This window comes from Benincasa hispida, chromosome 8 (genome assembly GCF_027475165.1).
Source record: "Benincasa hispida cultivar pf3 chromosome 8, pf3_genome.v1.1, whole genome shotgun sequence".
Lineage (NCBI taxonomy): Eukaryota > Viridiplantae > Streptophyta > Magnoliopsida > Cucurbitales > Cucurbitaceae > Benincasa > Benincasa hispida.
In genome coordinates, this window is record NC_143485.1 from 29,931,877 (window position 1) to 29,949,084 (window position 17,208).

Consider the following 17,208-nt stretch of genomic DNA (forward strand, 5'->3'; position numbering starts at 1 on the left):
TGTAAAGTGAGGGTCTCTATTTGACACAATGGATATAGGTACTCCATGTAACCTTACCACCTCTTTTATGTGTATCTGTGCCCACTTACTCACCGAAAAAGTAAACTTCCCTAGAATGAAATGTACTAGCTTAGTGAGTCTGTCTACTACAATCCAAATTACAATAAAGCCCTTTGCAGATCCAAGCAACTCCATGATGAAGTCCATAGACACATGCTCCCACTTCCACTCTAGTACACTTAAGGGCTGCAACAAGCCTATTGGCTTCTATCTCAGCGCTTTCACTTGCTGACACACTAAGCACTAATTGAAAAACTCGGCTAACTCTCTTTTCATGTCATTCCACCAACAGCAACGTTTCAAGTCCTAGTACATCTTGGTACTGTCAGGATGTGTATCGGAAATGGGGAACTATGAACTTCCAACAACAAATCATTCTTAAGGTCACTGTTCGTCGGTACGCATAAGCATCTCTGATAGAAAGGACCATTATCTGCGGATACAGAGAACTTACCACCTTGCCCTGACTCCACCTTGCAAACTTTTTCAACTAGGTAAGGATTGCCCCGCTGAGCCTCAATAATCCTCTGCCTCAAGGTCAGTTGCATCGAAAACTGTGCCAACTGTGTGGTGACTTCCCCCACTACTAATGCAATCTCAGCTCGCTCAAGGTCCTTGCATAGATGAGTCTGTTCGATAATCAAGGCTGCCGAATGGGCTACCTTCCTACTTAGAGCATCTGCCACAACATTTTCCTTTCCTGGGTTGTACAAAATCTCACAATCATAATCCTTCACCAACTCTAACCAGCTACACTATCTTATGTTTAACTCCTTCTGAGTGAAGAAGTATTTTAAACTTTTGTAGTTGGTAAAAATTTACATTTTCTCTCCATATAAGCAATGCCTTTAGATGTTTAAGAAAAAACCACTGCTGCCAATTCTAAATCATGTGTGGGATAGTTCCTTTATGGTTCTTCAACTAACGAGAGGCATAAGCAACTACCTTCCCTTGTTGCATCAGCACGCACCTCAACCCTTCTTGGAGGTGTCACTGTAAATAACGAAACCACCTGATCCGTCTGGCACTATAAGAACTGGAGCTAAAACCAACTTTTGTTTGAGATCTTGGAAGCTATCCTGACAAGTCTTACTCTAAACAATGGAAGCTCCTTTTCTAGTCAACTGAATCAAGGGAGTGGCTATGTGAGAAAAATCCTTTACAATTCGCCGGTAATAGCCTACTAACCCCAGGAAACTGCGCACCTCATTGACTGTGGTTAGACAAGGCCAACTTGTAACTGCTTCAATCTTTGTGGGATGAACGGAGACTCCTTCCTTTGACAACACATGTCCTAGAAATGACACCAGCCTTAACCAAAACTCACACTTAGAAAACTTAGCAAATAACTTAATTGCCCTTAAAGTCTCCAAAACGTTTCCTAAATGCCCCTCATGTTCTGCATTTGTCTTAGAGTAAATCAAGATATAATCTATGAAAACTATCACAAAACTTTCAAGGAATTCCTTAAACACCCTATTCATTAGGTCCATAAATACTGCTAGAGCATTCATCAAACCGAATGACATTACGATGAACTCATAATGCCCATACCTCGAACAAAAAGTTATCTTGGGTATATCACTTTTCTTTATCCTCAACTGATGATAACTTGACTAAAGGTCAATATTGGAGAATACTGTAGCTCCCTACAACTGGTCGAACAATTCATCAATCCTAGGAAGTGGATACTTATTCATGATAGTCATTTTATTCAACTCCCCGTAATCAATGTCAAGACACAATGATCCATCTTTCTTTTTCACAAAAAGTATCGGTGCACCCCATGGTGACACACTAGGGTGTATGAAACCTTTATCCAACAATTCTTGCAACTGAATCTTAAGCTCTTTAAATTATGTTGGAGCCGTTATGTATGGAGCTTTCAAGATAGGAGTATTTCCTGGCTCCAACTTGATAGAAAAATCTATCTTCTGATGTGGCAGCAAACCTGAGAGATCCTCTAGAAAAACATATGTGTAGTATCTCACTACTGGCTCTGAGGTCAAAGAGACGTCAGCCTCTCTAGTATCAACTGCACTGGTCAAGATACTCCCGGCACCTTGATTAAACAACCGATTGGCTTTCATAACTAAAATCACTTTCGGTAGAACCACGGTCCCAACCCCTTTAAACTTAAAGCTGGCCTCTGTAGGAGGATTAAAAATAACCTCCTTGTAGAAGCAGTCTATATTGGCATGACTAGCAGCTAGCCAATCCATGCCCAATATCACATCAAAATCACGCCTTTTTAGAACTATGAAGGTCATATCTATTGTATAGTTTGCTATTTCTACCTGAAATGCCTTTATCTTTTCATTAACTAACACGATTTCTCCTAATGGAGTGCAAACTGATAGAATATACTATAAGGGTTTTGAATCTAACATGGCATGTTTTACAAATGCTGACAATATGAATGAGTGAGATGAATCAGAGTCAAACAAAACTAATGCATAGTGTCCCAAGCTTGGGAGTGTACCTATCACAATTGTGTCGGACTTCTCAGCCTCTCGTCGAGTGGTGGAATACACTCTACAATACTACTGTTGACGGCTCGAGCCTCCCTGATCTGAGCTCGCGGACTAGCCCCTATTTTCATATTCATTTCTCTTGAGGCACTTCTCCGACATGTGCCCTCCTTGGCCACACCGAAAACAAACTCCAGTACCGGCTAGATAACATCCTCAATGACATCTACCATACGTCGAACAGATCGACTTATCCTCTTTAATAGCTATAGATTGAAAGCCTTATTGCCCTCGCTGGCGTAGAGCTCTGCCTGTGTTCTGACTCTTTTGTTGAGGCTCCAAAGTGCTATGCTCTACTTTCCTGTTTTGTCCTGCAAAGGTCCCAATCCCTAATGATTTCCTTACTCATCCCCCTCTTGGGAATCAACGTCGATCTTTACGGCTCCTTGCAGTGCCGTGGCGCAAGTTTTCAGGTCAAGAGCATGAACCATACCTCCTAATTTGCTCCTCAAGCCCCGAATGAACCTTTCAATCCTTGTCGCCTCAGTTGCAACCAGCACAGAGGCAAAATGGGACAACTTGTCAAATTCTTGCTCATACCCCTCTATTGACATAATCCCTTACTTCAAACTCAAGAATTCAGCTTTCTTGTTATACCGAGTGTTGGTAGAGAAATATTTTTCATTAAAACATTCTTTAAACTAATCCCACAATGCGAGCCCTTCGCTTGTGTCAATCATCTTCTCTGTTGAACACCACCATATTTCAGCGTTATTGGTCAATATAAAAACTTCACATTAAAGCTTGTGTTCCTTCAGAAACCTCATGTGTCGGAAGATTATTTTGATATAGGACAGCCACATCTCTACCTTCGTAGGATCCTTCAAAACCCAACGAAGGTACGAGGGTCAAATTTCCTGGAATCCCTCAAGTGTTTAGCTTCAAGGGACAAGTCTTGCATGTTCTGATTCTGTGGCTGGGCCAGCTGCACCTGTGCCGATGGTATTGGTTCTTGTTGGGTCTGATTTTGAGTTGTGTGTCCTGCCATTGCACTGTGAATGAATTCTTGTATCCTATCCATCAAAGATAATGTAACAACTTCCCCAATTCTTGCTTCCATTGCCTCCTCATCCCCTTCAGCCATATGTGGGTTTGGAGCTACTAGGAATCCTGACTTCCACCGGCTTCACCCTTCGGTACTCCTGATGCGGAAGGATCCTGAACTTGTGGATCCTGAATTTTGGGGTCTTGAACCCCTCCTCTAACCTTCCTTTTTACTTTGAGTTTAAGTGTCATAACCTGATATGTACCTAAAGGTCAGTACCCACTTGATCCCTTAACATAAATCACCTACCAAGGAATTACATCACACTAAATCTAACAATAACATATTGAAAATTTTACTTGTAATAAATTCCTGGCAATGACGTAGAATCTGTTACTAGGCCACGGGGACTATCTAGACTTACATAGTAAGTCAGTCTTCAGAACCCAAAACATAGCTTCTGATACCAACTGTAATGACCAGGCTTGCTATGACTTAAACTAGGTCGTTACTATAGATACGCATGCATACAAATTAAATTGACATCTTTTCATGATTTAATAAAACCATATAAATAGCATAAAATAATTTTCTTTATTAAAACTAAATAACCGAAATCCATTTAGCAGGGTACCCTTAAATTCATAAAACAAAACTAGAAAACTTTCAAAGAAAAAGAAAAGTTTAAAGAGCAAAACACTCGAAACTTCAAGATTAAAATTCTAAAACATAAAATCCTGATCAAATGATCAGAAGCATATGGCTGGTCCCAGTGGCTCGATCATGAATTCCGCTTTTCATTCACAAATTCCATTTTTCATTGAATATAAGTTTTGCAATAAATAAGAACAAGATATGCATTTTCTTAAATTACAGAATGCTTTAAATATAATATTTAGGGTTTCAGAAACCCTTACCACTGAAGAACCCTTTCTTTAAGAACTCCCTTGTACAAGACATGAATGGATCACATTCTCCACATGAATCTCCTTCTTTGAAAGGGACACCACCACTTGAGAACCCTTTGTATTCTCTTGGGACAAAGAATTCAAGCAAGGGTTGTGGGCTTTGCTTGAATCCTTAGAAGAAGAAAGGAAATGGAGAGGAGGAGAGGGAATTTTTTTTTTTCAAAGAACTTTTTTCTTCTGTGTGATTCTTTGAGAGAGAACCTTTCTCTCAGAGAGAATTGAGGAGGAAGAACCAACTCTAACCACTTGAATCCCACGTATATTAATTGAGAGAATGTGGGGAGGGAGTTGTAACTCCTTCCCTTTTATTAATTCAATTAAATTAATAACAATAAATATATATATATATATATATATATAATAATAATAATAATAACAACTTTATTTTATATATATATATAATAACAACTTTATTATATATATATAATAACATATAGCCTATAGTTTTATATTACATCAAATACAACATAACTTGTAGATTTTATTTTCTCTCAACAATACATGGCATTTAATATAAATCACATTTATATTAAATTCACTTATATAAATCTCATCCATTTAGATGATATTTGGATCATATTCAAATATTTAATTCCTCTCAATATAAATCATATTTATATTAATTACATGAATCTCATTCGTATAATTAGTATTTGAGTCATATTCAAATTCCTCTCATATAATGTATCAAATACATTATATTACATATATAATCAATTTAAGTAATTATATCATATATAATTAATTTCCTCAATTAATTTGAACACTTCAAATTAATCCAAAATTAATTCTCAATTAAATCCCTGTTGAACTACAGAGAGGACCTTATAGACTTATAGATTGAAGCTGCAGCAATACTCAGAATTAATTAAACTCTTTACTTAAATTACTCAACATTCGTTAACTATCAGTCACTCCACTAAAGACCGACAGTTGCACTCTTCATACTATAGATAAATTTCTGTGTCCACTGGATATAATCAATGAACAGTGCGACGACCCTTCACAAATTGCTTGTAAGTACAGCTGGGCCAAAATTATCATTTTGCCCCTATAGTTACATCTAAATCCTTAAGTCTACTGACTCCTCTAATGAACAATAAGTCATAGTCTCACTATGACCAAGTCCCTCTCGGGCCAATAGAGGGTGTGGCCACTATGTTCAAGACCCAAAATCAGCCCTTAAGGGAACAATTTATATATTTGTCCTTGCATCAGTAAAGGAGTGAATTATGTCTTATGTAGTTGTGTTCCCAGCTCCCCAGTAGACGAAACCCCAAAAGGGTAGGCTTGTTAAATTGGCAATATGGCCACTCTCACCTATACAAATCAAAGGACCACTTTCATGAGCAGGAGTTCACAACTCACTCAGTATTCAGGTCACGTCACCTATAGTCATCCTAGTGAAATGTAGGTCTCTATTATTAATGGTGTTATATAAAGAAACTAATCATTTCATGGTTCGGTCTCATACAAACTCTTTATATAGGATACCCCCGCTCACATGTCTTCACATGAATGATCAGGATCAGATCATTTGTAATACTTTACAACAATTGTAGCACCTATAAAAGGGGTCGTATTCATAGTGTCACCAGGATAAGATACCCAGCCTTATCCATCTACTACAGACCGTTTAGGTTATTATTTAAATAAGATCCACTTGTATATCTCTACATACTTGTTGAAATTACATGAAATAATTTCGGATCTTAGATTATTTGATTGAGTATATGCTGATAAAATAACACTTATTTTATTAACAATAATATGATTATACAAAGTTTACAAACTACGAAATTACAAGGAGATTTAGGACACCAATCCCGACAATTCTTACCCTTACCTAAAAAAAACATGAGAAAGAATGAGTATAAAATACTTAGTAAGTAATCCCACTACCGGGGTTAGGCTAAGCATCTATGTCTTCTAGATGTCACTCTCTAGTGGGGTGTGCATAACCCTCTAGTTTCCATGGGACGGCTAGTTGGTGAATACTTGAAGCCACTCTACCATAGATTAGGTGTACCCACAAATCTCTAGTGAATCCCAAAGGAAACACAAACCTCTAACGAAGTCCTGAAGGAGAACATCATCTCTAGTGAATCTCGAAGGACACACAAACATTTGGTAAATCCTGAAGAAAACACAAACCTTTGATGAATCCTGAAGGAATCACAAATCTCTGGTGAAATTCTGAAGGAGATCACCACCTCTGGTGGTTATCCAATTATGAGTAAGGGTAACTACCACTATCATAGACACAACATGCATCATAAAACATAGTCCCACGAACATGCAAATGAAGGATCTCATAACACAGAGTTCCATGAGCGTGTTCAGATCGCTCCGATCTCACCATGACCGAAATATAACATTATACATTCAACATATACAGTTATGAAAATAAACTTTAATTAACGGCATACTGTGAACTACAAAATCATAAGGGAAAGAGTTCCATACCAGTTAAAGACTATCTTCAAACTTCAGAACTCCTACGCAGTGGAAACCCTCCCAATGATCTATCAACTCCCGATGGGAACGTCGACTGCAGCAGCATGATCAACGCGAACTCACGACCGAAACGGGTACGACACCACCACTAATGAGCCCTGGGTATTCTCGGAGTGAAAACCCAAAGGATGGTCTTTGTTGAATTTGGTAGAGGAAGGAAGAACACGAATCGTGTAGGCGATAAGCAAGTAGGAGGGTGAAGGCAGCTATCGCATAATAGAAATGCTTATCGTCTAGAGAAGCTACATGATCGTGTACGATTTACTGAACGGTCGTTTAGGAAAAGGTGTACGATCGTTTAGTTAAATCGGCACACTATACGATCGTTTAGAGAAGCTATCCGATCATGTAAGCGAGAGTGTGTGATCATTTAGCGCGAGATGGAAGATTGTTTAGACGGAGAAGTGACTATCGTATAAGCTCTCGAGCGATCGTTTTCTTTCACCAACGTGCGCTTCACGAAAAACTTCTGGGCGAATGACGGACGATCGATTGAACGATTCAAAAGTGAAAACATTTTTCATTTTAACCCATCGGTTACCATAACCGACGTTGCCCACTAATCCACGTCCGAACGTGCAATTTGGCATAATTATCTTATAATTAACCAATTTAATTAATAAATAAATATAATCATATTGTATTTATATCCTATAGTTTGATATCACATATCTACTATAGTATTTTCGACTCTACTTGATATAAATCATATTTATATCTAATTTCCTCCAAAATAATGTATCTCATGCATTTAGCCAATTATATCATATATAATTAACCAGTCCAATTATATCATATATAATCGAACTTCCTCTTATCAATTTAAGCATTTCAAATTAACCAAATACTGGTTCTCGACTTTATCCAAGCTACCCAGGGGACCTAATGGACCTGTGGCTCGAAGCTTCAACGATACGTGAATAGCTGACTAAACTCTTTAGCCACGAGATCCACCATCCGTTAATTATCAGGTATTCTACTAAAGACCAAAAGCTGAACTCTTCTTACCACAGATATATTTCTGTGTCCATCGGATATAACCAATCATGAGTATGATGACCCTTCACAGATGCTCGTAAGTACAGCTGGGCTAAATTACCATTATACCTCTGTAGTTACATCTCACTCCTTAAGTACCACTGATTCCTCTAATAAACAATACAACATAGTCCAACTATGTGTGAACATCTCTTGGGCTAAGAGAAGGTGTGTGATGCACACCGTTCAAGTCTCGGAATCAGCTCTTAAGGGAGCTATCTATCTACTTACCCCTGCCTCGGGGAAGGAGTGAATTCCATCTTGTGTAGCTGAGTTCCCAGCTCCCAAATCAGACAAATCCCCAAAATGGTAGGTTTGAATCAGCGACCTGGCAACTCGTACCCATACAAATCAAAGGACCGCCTTCAATGGCAGGAGTTCCCAGCTCACTCAGAATTGAGGTCATGTTACCTATGGTCATCCTAGTGAAGTGAAATCTCTGTCATGAACGGTGTTATATAACGAGACGTTTACACTTCGTGGTCAGGTCTTATAAAAACTCTTTGTATAGGACGCCCTCGATCGCATGTCCCCAACACGAATGATCAAGATCAGACCATCTGTGACAAGTCACAACATTTGTGACCATTCCACAAAGCGGGTTGCATCCGTAGCGTTACCAGGATAAGGATTCCCTCCTATATTCATGTACTACAGACCATTTTGGTTATCACTCAAGACATGATCCACTTGTATGTCACCACATACATTCTTGACTCATATACAGACAACCAAGGATTTTATGTTTATTGGTTTGTGGTAAAGCAAATAAAATAAATAACCGAGAAAAAATACAAAATGTGAAGTAAATATCATATATTAACAACACAAGCGTTCGTACAAGCTGTTTACAAACTACAGGACACGAGACTTTAGGGCATCAACCCCAATAGTAAATACATATCATCATACTTATTGTTCATCTTAGCCAATCATATAGAGAATAATTTAGTTCATGCTAGCATTCGTAACATGTTGCAAAACATAATCAGATCAACTAATTTATCCTCATGCATTTCCATACAAAAACCTCAAAATCCTCAGACTAAATCTTAAATTTTATTGTCTGGCACATAGGCGGTTCCAGTAGTATTATTACTTACGTCAAATTTTGTCAAGAATGAAAGTCTATGAAATTAATTTCCTTAAAAGTTTTGAAAGACTTGGATCAGTCCTATAACATAAATTTCATGGTTAATTAGCAACCAAGGCCTAAAATGATGAATCTAAAATCTAAATTAATCCCTTTAGGTCTAAATCCAATTACCAAAATTCCCAAATATCCCCAATTTTAACTTACCAAAAATGTGACTTGGTCCAAAATTAATTATAAAACCCAATTCTGCTCGCTAACCTGAATTTAAATCAAGTCCAACATTTAATAGCTAAACTTCCACAATTACTCTTATTCCAAAAGGCTCAAAGTGTTGAAATTCACCAAAACTTACAAAGTCAAACCAAAATATTGCTACCCAAGATGTGGCTTGAAATCCAAATCACTTAAAATCTTGTAAATCAACACAACGCAAAGCCACCTAATACCCAACCCATATCTGCTTGACAATGACGGATGACACCAACACGTGATGAGTATTAACAACTTGAAGCCAAAACCTAAAAGGTAATAGAGATCTTCAAGAAAAACTATGGAAACTCATCTAAAGGGACACAATCTTACACAAATCTTGAGATTCCAGTGAGAATAAGACAATGGTAATGGCGACGTCAAGGAAAGGGGGTTGGGCAACAACAACCCAATGGTCGGCACGACGTTTGGAAGACCTACAGCAGCTGGATCGACGAATTGAGGACACCGGTGTCATGTGGCTGGACGGACGACTGAGGTCGCGGCTGGCCAAGATCTTGGATGGTGACGGATTGAGGCGGCCGACATGAGAGTGCAAATGGCTAGAGCAACGGTGCTTCGACGGAGACGGCTTCAAAACTAGGCGACAAGAGGCTGAGTCAAGTGGCGCGGCAGGTTGAAGGCGACAGTTAGGGCTTAAACGAAGAAGACAAAGGATTTCTTTTTTTTTTTTCGTGTGTGTGTGTGTGTGGGGGGGGGGGGGGGGGGGGTGGCGTACGCATAAGAGAGGAAGAGAGAGATTGTAAAGTTTTTTAATCCTTTTACACAACAAACTTGGGAGGTTACATGAAGAGAGTTCTTCAAGGGTATGATGCGGAAATCCTATCACTTGTTCTTGAGCATGCTATCTTAATTGCTAAAATTGATGAATTAGAGTGCTTAATGATCCTAATTTCTTCCGCTAATTGCATGCCACCTCCATCAGTCCAATGATGAAAAGGCTCACTATTCTTTGTGGCTAGAAAGGAAATTCTGACGAAAAACATTGGCCAGGCCATTCCACCTTAAGTAATGAGTGTATTCAAAATGACAAAAATTCCTGTGAAAAAAATAACCGGATTATCTTACAATTATAGTGGGTATCCTCCCCCAATCACAAGCGTTTTCGCTAGATGAATTGGAAGAAAATGTGCTTACCATAATTTTTGGGAGGCCTAAACTTTCATGACATTGAGGGGTGTAATCAAGCCCTTGTAGCCAAACAAGCATGGAAAATTCTTTACACAAACTCCCTCGCCTCCAGGCTTCTTAAAGGAATTTACTTTTAGAATTTAACCCTCCTAGAACGGATATGGGATAGGGGTGTACATAAAAGAACCGAAAACCGATCGAATTAAGGTCGGTCGGGACTAGGGGTTGTTTGGTTGTTTTTCGATTTTTTTGAAAAAAAATTTGAAAACCGACCGACGTATATATTCACGTATATTTGTTTTTTTATTTTTTCTTAAAAAATAAGTACAAAAGTTAGTCCATTACCACCAACACAAGCTCAAGCCTACTATTTTAGTATTGATTTATTATTTTTTTTTTATATTGTCTAATTTTTAAATAATTACATGATTTATTTAATTTTTTCCATAAAAAATGATTAATTTAAAATTAAAAAAAATTGCTAATTTTATTAACCTAACAATAACACATTATCAACACATCTTTCCTTTCTATTCACTTTGGCTCCTCTTTAAAAATAAAAGAAAAGAAAAGAAAAAAGAAACCAAACCGATGTACGGGCGAATTTCATACTCTTTTTTTGGTCAGTTTTCGGTGATGGTTTTTTTCCAAAATCGACACCGACCGATCGATATACACCCCTAATATGGGACCCCACCCATCTTATTTGTGGAGAAGTCTTTTATGGCAAAGACATTTACTTAAAAAAGGGTTGAGATAGAGGATTGGCAGTGGAGCATCTACAAGCTTCTTTAATGACCATTGGATTTCAAATACTTTAACCTTTAAACCAATATTCCCAAACCTCCTTTCATATGACTCAAAGGTCTCTGAATTTATCTCAGACAACCGAAGCTGGAACTTAGATCTTTTGAGGAGTATCATCAATCTCCTCTTTTAAGTGATATCCATTATCATCAATCTCGGATTTTCCAAATCTCTCTCGCCCCCTTTCACTCTTGTTTTTTTTTTTTTTTTTTTTTTTTTTTTTTGGTTCTTGGGCATTTTGGATTGTGTCTTCCACCTTGGACCTCATTTGTGGCTAAGGCAAAGTTTTCTACAAGAAAACCGATTGTTCATTGTGAGGACTTGGTTTACATTCTTATTTCCAAATATATGCTTGTGGTCCTTGTTCTAATTTAACTTCTATGATATGTGATATGTTAGGCATGATCATCCTTGAATATTTACTTGCTTTGTTAATGGTTAACTTGCAGTCTGTGATAGCTAGCTATGAGTGTTCAATCGCCAAGTAGCAAGAATTGAAGCGTGAGTTTAATCCCAAGTGTTTTACATACTCATTCAAGATTCTAATGGCACATTGCCTGAGAATTAGTGAGGTTTATCACTTCGTTGCCCAAATTAGTTTTTTGCTGCGCATTAGGTATGCAAATGATAACTTGTATTCTCAAAATTAGAATAATTAGGATTAAAGTGATGTAAACGCATTCATAACAAAGGAAAAACGCATGGAATTGCATATATGTGATAAACTTATGCAAAAGTACTCTTTAAGTAGAAATTGCATCACTAACGTACTTTAATACAGGAATCAGGAAAATTTACTAAGTGTTGTAGACAAAGCCAATGCAAGGAGCATGCGTCCAGCTAATCTGATGCATAGTAGATATATTTGGCTCATGCAATTAATGTCAAATCGCAACTTGTAAGCATGGGCAACTGACTGGCGGCATTTGATCGAGGCAAAATTGCAAGCGACTGACTCAGAGTATGGAATTTAATGCAGTCACATCACCAAGTGGTTGAGCTTATTGCCTATATAAGAAGAAGCTACCTGCAGATAAAAGAGTTAGCTAGTTAGACAGTTAGATACTTAGACAGTTAGACAGTTAGATACTTAGACACTTAGAAAATCTATAGATCCTTCATCTTTGCCGATTGCAAGAAAGAAAGAGGAGGAACGATTTTCCACCGTTGGTAACGAAGTTCTGTCGCAAAAAAGCTCAAGAGAGGTATCTCCTTCATCCCTTCCATGTAGCTGTCAATAGTGAGCACAAAAACGAGCCAAAGAGAACAAGAGATTGAACCTTGTGGCTTGACTCTTCTCCCTTAGCATTTTCATTCATCGTCTTACTTGATTGAGCTCAGATTCTATGTAACAAAATATATTTTCTTCAATTCAACCTCCATTTCAACTATTTCCACATCTCCATCTGTTAAATTACGAAGTTGCTTGTGTGTGTGAAGTTTACTTGCTTCATATGTGCATAAAGTATACCTGATCAGTTGATTGAAGTAAAAGGCATATAGTTACTCGAGAAAGTAGTATTTTTGGAACTCATCAAGCTAGGGTGTTGAGTAATTTTAAAGATAAAGTTACTCATGTCATTTGCTTGTTCGTTTTGACTAATGCATGCATCTTAGAGATAAGATGAATGTGACATTTACATCGAGAGATGTTGAGCATAATCTAGAGAACAGACTCTGAACACATTGCACACATACACTTAGATTCTAGCAAGCATCTTTACCATCTGCACCTCATTTTCATTGTGCTTACATAGGCTCGTTGTTATAACTAAGAAACCAATGCATGTCATCTAACGCATAATCCATTCATCCATGAATCCTCTTCCCCTTTATCTGAACTCCTACTTTCTTTTGCAAGTGTGCTAAGTAGTTTAGTGTATATAATCGATGCTTACAATTAATTAGTAAACTACGGCAAATAGATTAGTAGACCATATAGTCTGCACTAGATTCCCTCTGGTTGACCCTGGGCTTACCATAACATTTAAGTTAGATTTATACTTGTGTCTAGTTTAAGAAAACTTGTATGCAACTGGCAAAATGTACTTTGTCTGGTTGACCAAGAGATAGATCGATCATTTTTTCATAATCACATTCTCATAATCAATCATCTTCACAAGAGCAGCACGAATGCCAATAGAAAACATAATGGTGAAGGAGTGTAGTCGCTGACGCATCTTGATATATGTTAAAAAGGACGATTTTTTGGCGGTTCAAAACATTTTGTTGAAAGGGAAGTTATGGACAAGTGGTTGAACGAGATGAGCTTCTTATAGGGGTAAAATAGTGATAGGTCTCTAAAGGAACTATCTTAACACCTCTAATCTTGGTCGTTTAGTTTTATTAATGAGCTTAATTGTTTATATTTGTAAAACTTTGAGCATTAGGTGCATTTTGAAGCATTATAGACAATTTGGGGTTAATTTCGAGCTTTTGAGATTTTGATTCAACATTTAGAGCTTCATGAAGGAGAAAAGACCAAAATATCCATAGGTGTACTGGTGTGTGATGTCCATAGCACTACAACACTCTCGAAAGATTTTATGTATGTGTTCTTTCCTTCTAGGTTTTGGTTTGAGAGATCACGAGAGCTTTTGGTTCAATTTTGGCCAATTTTTACCAAAACTCATGAAATTTTCTTTGGCTTTTGGCTTGTAATTGAAGATTTTGGCATCGATAGTCGATAGTCAATGTTCGATGACTGACTAGGCCCAAAACATTGATTTTGAGGTTTGTTTAGGCACTTTATGTATGAAATTTTGTGACAATTTGATGGAACGTTCATGGATTTTTCATATTTCTTATTTTCTAATTTTTGCTTGAACTTCTAGAATAATGAGCATGCTAAGTAGAAAAAATTGACAACTTAATCACATATATTTGTATGTTTGCTTGACCACATCATGTATGTCGGGATTACCTGTAGTTCTAAAGATGACATGCTTAATTTGAGTAGTAAATAGATTAAGTTATAGTTACCAATTTCAGACATTACCAAACTTAACATAAAGAAAGATAACAAAACCTAAGGAATGAAAGAACGTTAGGGTTAATTTGGCTTGTTCAATCTATGGTCCTAATAAATCCAAGAGTTTAATGAAACTAACTAGTAGTAGGGAATGCGTGGCAATATTTAGTTAATTTAGAAATTGATTTGCATTACGAGTTTATTTTCTATTAAGAGAGCAACCAGTCGTCACTACTAAATTAATCGATTAGACTATTAATTAGATAATCGAATTCATACTCTAAATCAATGAACTTATTCATAAATAGTACTCAAAGAATTGACAAAGGTATCCTAATGTTATCTCTCTCACACCACCTATTTTACTTTTCGTGTTTGCTTTCTAGCATTTTAGTTTTACCTATCATTCCAACCCTCCCCCGCTTATACTGCTTTTCATAGAAAAATACACCTCAGAGAAATTATCTTTTAATACTATTGAATAGTAGAAGTTATGGATCGATATTATAAATATATTTGGCTGTGAAAACCCTCGACAAGTTCTCTTCATCAAATAGTCATGTTAATTATCTTTTAATCAGTAAAGTGTTAGATAAGAAACATAAATATCCACCAGACATGATCAAGGGAAGTACTTTAAGAATAATGATTACGCACCCAACAGATTTGGAAGCAGTGAAGGTGACTCAACTATTACACTGAGGCCACAATGATGGAGAAGGATCGGGCTCAATCTCGCGTAACCAGTGGTCGACCCTCGCATTCAAAGTGGTAGCCGTTATTAGATTCAGTGTTGTTGTATCTTTTCAAATCAAATCTTGTTAATATATCACGTTAGATCTTCCTATTTTAATGCAGATTTACAAATGTAAATATGGTCATCACCCTACTATAAACGGGTGTGAACCTTCACGTTTATAATCATCTAATACAGAGAGCAAAATTCTTAAAATACCTTGAAGTTTATCTTGGCATCAGAGCCTCTTTTGACCAACGTCCTCTTCTACCCTCCCTCCCCACTGCTATGGCTTCTTCTTCCTCAAATTCAGCTATGTCCACCCCTCAAATCTCTGGCCTCCTTTCCAATATTTGCAATCTTGTTCATGTTCGGTTGGATTCCACAAATTATGTTCAGTGGAAGACCATATTTCAGTCATTTTTCAAGCCCATGCCCTCTTTGGCCATCATGATAATTCTACACCTTCTCCTCCCCAATTTATCCAATCTCCATCAGAAACTTAATCGTCGACCACCTCTACAGCCCACACCCAGCCTAGTGAACCCAATCCTGATTTTCTTCCATGGAATTACAGAGATCAAGTCCTCATAACCTTGATCAATGCAACCCTATCCCCATCTGCCTTCTCTCATATCACATCCGCAAGAGCTTTGGCTCAGTCTTGAAGCCCACTACTCTTCAAAATCCATGTCCAAAGTGTTGGAGCATCACTCTGCTCTTTATACTATGAAGAAAGAAGTTTCCGAGACCGTTGAACAATATTTTCGAAAGGTGAAAGTTTTTGTTGACAGACTTGCCGTCGTTGGTGTCTCTATCGACGATGAAAAACGTTGATGCACATCCTCAATGGCCTTCCAGTCGAGTACAATGCCTTTTGGACCTCGATTCGAACAAGGGATACAACCTTAACCCTTGACAAGCTCGAAGTTCTACTTGAAGCCGAATCTAAAATTGTCACGACATCTTCTCCAGTGACCAAACCTACCCCGACTGCTATGGCAGCGTTTCAAGGGTTTCCTCCCAGTGACAATCAATTTGGACAAAGATGAGACCCGATGTCTTTGGAGTTCATATGTTTGTGTTTGGGGTGTTTGGGGTGTTTGGGGTCATATATCTGTGTTTGGGGTACAAAAACATTCTTCATAATCTACTTTTATCATTACTATTTTTGTTTTGAAACTTTTTTCTAAATAATACTACCATTTTTATTTAAATATGAATTGCAATTATTTTATTTTATTTTTTAAAAGTCTTCTTTCTCTTATTTATTTTTTTTAATGGACAAGAATTAACTAACTACATTTCTTTCATGAATATGGTTAAATAAAATGAAAAACCAAAGAGAAATAAAAACTTTTGGTTCTTAATTTTTCTCCATGAATTTCATTTTCATCATCTGCTTATTCTTTTTTCTTCTTCTTCCTATTTTTGCTATGTCATTATTTTTTTAGTTCAATCTCTCACATCATTTAAGCAACCAATATAATGTCACCATGTTTCTTAAACAATTTCACTTTCAATTTCTCGAAATTTAGAGGATTGTCAAAGAACAAATCTCTATTTTTCATTAATTTTTGTTAGAAAATGTTCCAAAAAGCAAATAGGGGATTTTCAAAACTAGAAAAATAAGTAAAATTATTTACACAAAATAGCAATAGAAGCATATCACTGATACACAAAATAAAAGTCTATCATTAATAGACATTGATAGAAGTCAATGTTTTTTTTTTTTTTTGCCATGTCTATAAATAATTTGACATTTTTTCTATCTATGAAAAATTTTTAAACAAATATCCATTTTATGGTTTTTTTTTATTTCTTATTTTTGTTTTGTTTTTGTTTTTGTTTTTTGTTTTTTTTTCCTTAACTTTTTGTACCACCATTCAAGTACATACATACTTTTCCAAATTTTGAAATACTTATTTGGTATGTGAATTCAATTAAATAAAAATATATTTTACAATTTCTACATATAAATATTGCACTTAAAGTAAACAAAATACTATTATTTATATAATCAACAACCTTTCAATATACTTTAACAATCATGGAATGAATGAGTTGAACATGCACAAAAAATAGGTTTTTCATTAAT

At 36.7% G+C, this 17,208-nt stretch overlaps 2 long non-coding RNA genes across 2 annotated transcripts; one reads left to right on the forward strand and one right to left on the reverse strand.

Moving 5' to 3' along the window:
• The first annotated feature begins 11,429 nt into the window (after positions 1 to 11,429).
• On the forward strand, positions 11,430 to 12,794 carry LOC150034495 (uncharacterized). Its single transcript, XR_016531436.1, has 2 exons — positions 11,430 to 11,716; positions 12,185 to 12,794. It is a non-coding gene; the product is annotated as an uncharacterized LOC150034495 (long non-coding RNA).
• Positions 12,120 to 16,135, reverse strand: LOC150034496 (uncharacterized). The gene is made up of 2 exons (XR_016531434.1): positions 15,032 to 16,135; positions 12,120 to 12,874 (listed from the first exon to the last, which is right to left on the reverse strand). It is a non-coding gene; the product is annotated as an uncharacterized LOC150034496 (long non-coding RNA).
• Between the last annotated feature and the right edge of the window lie 1,073 nt (positions 16,136 to 17,208).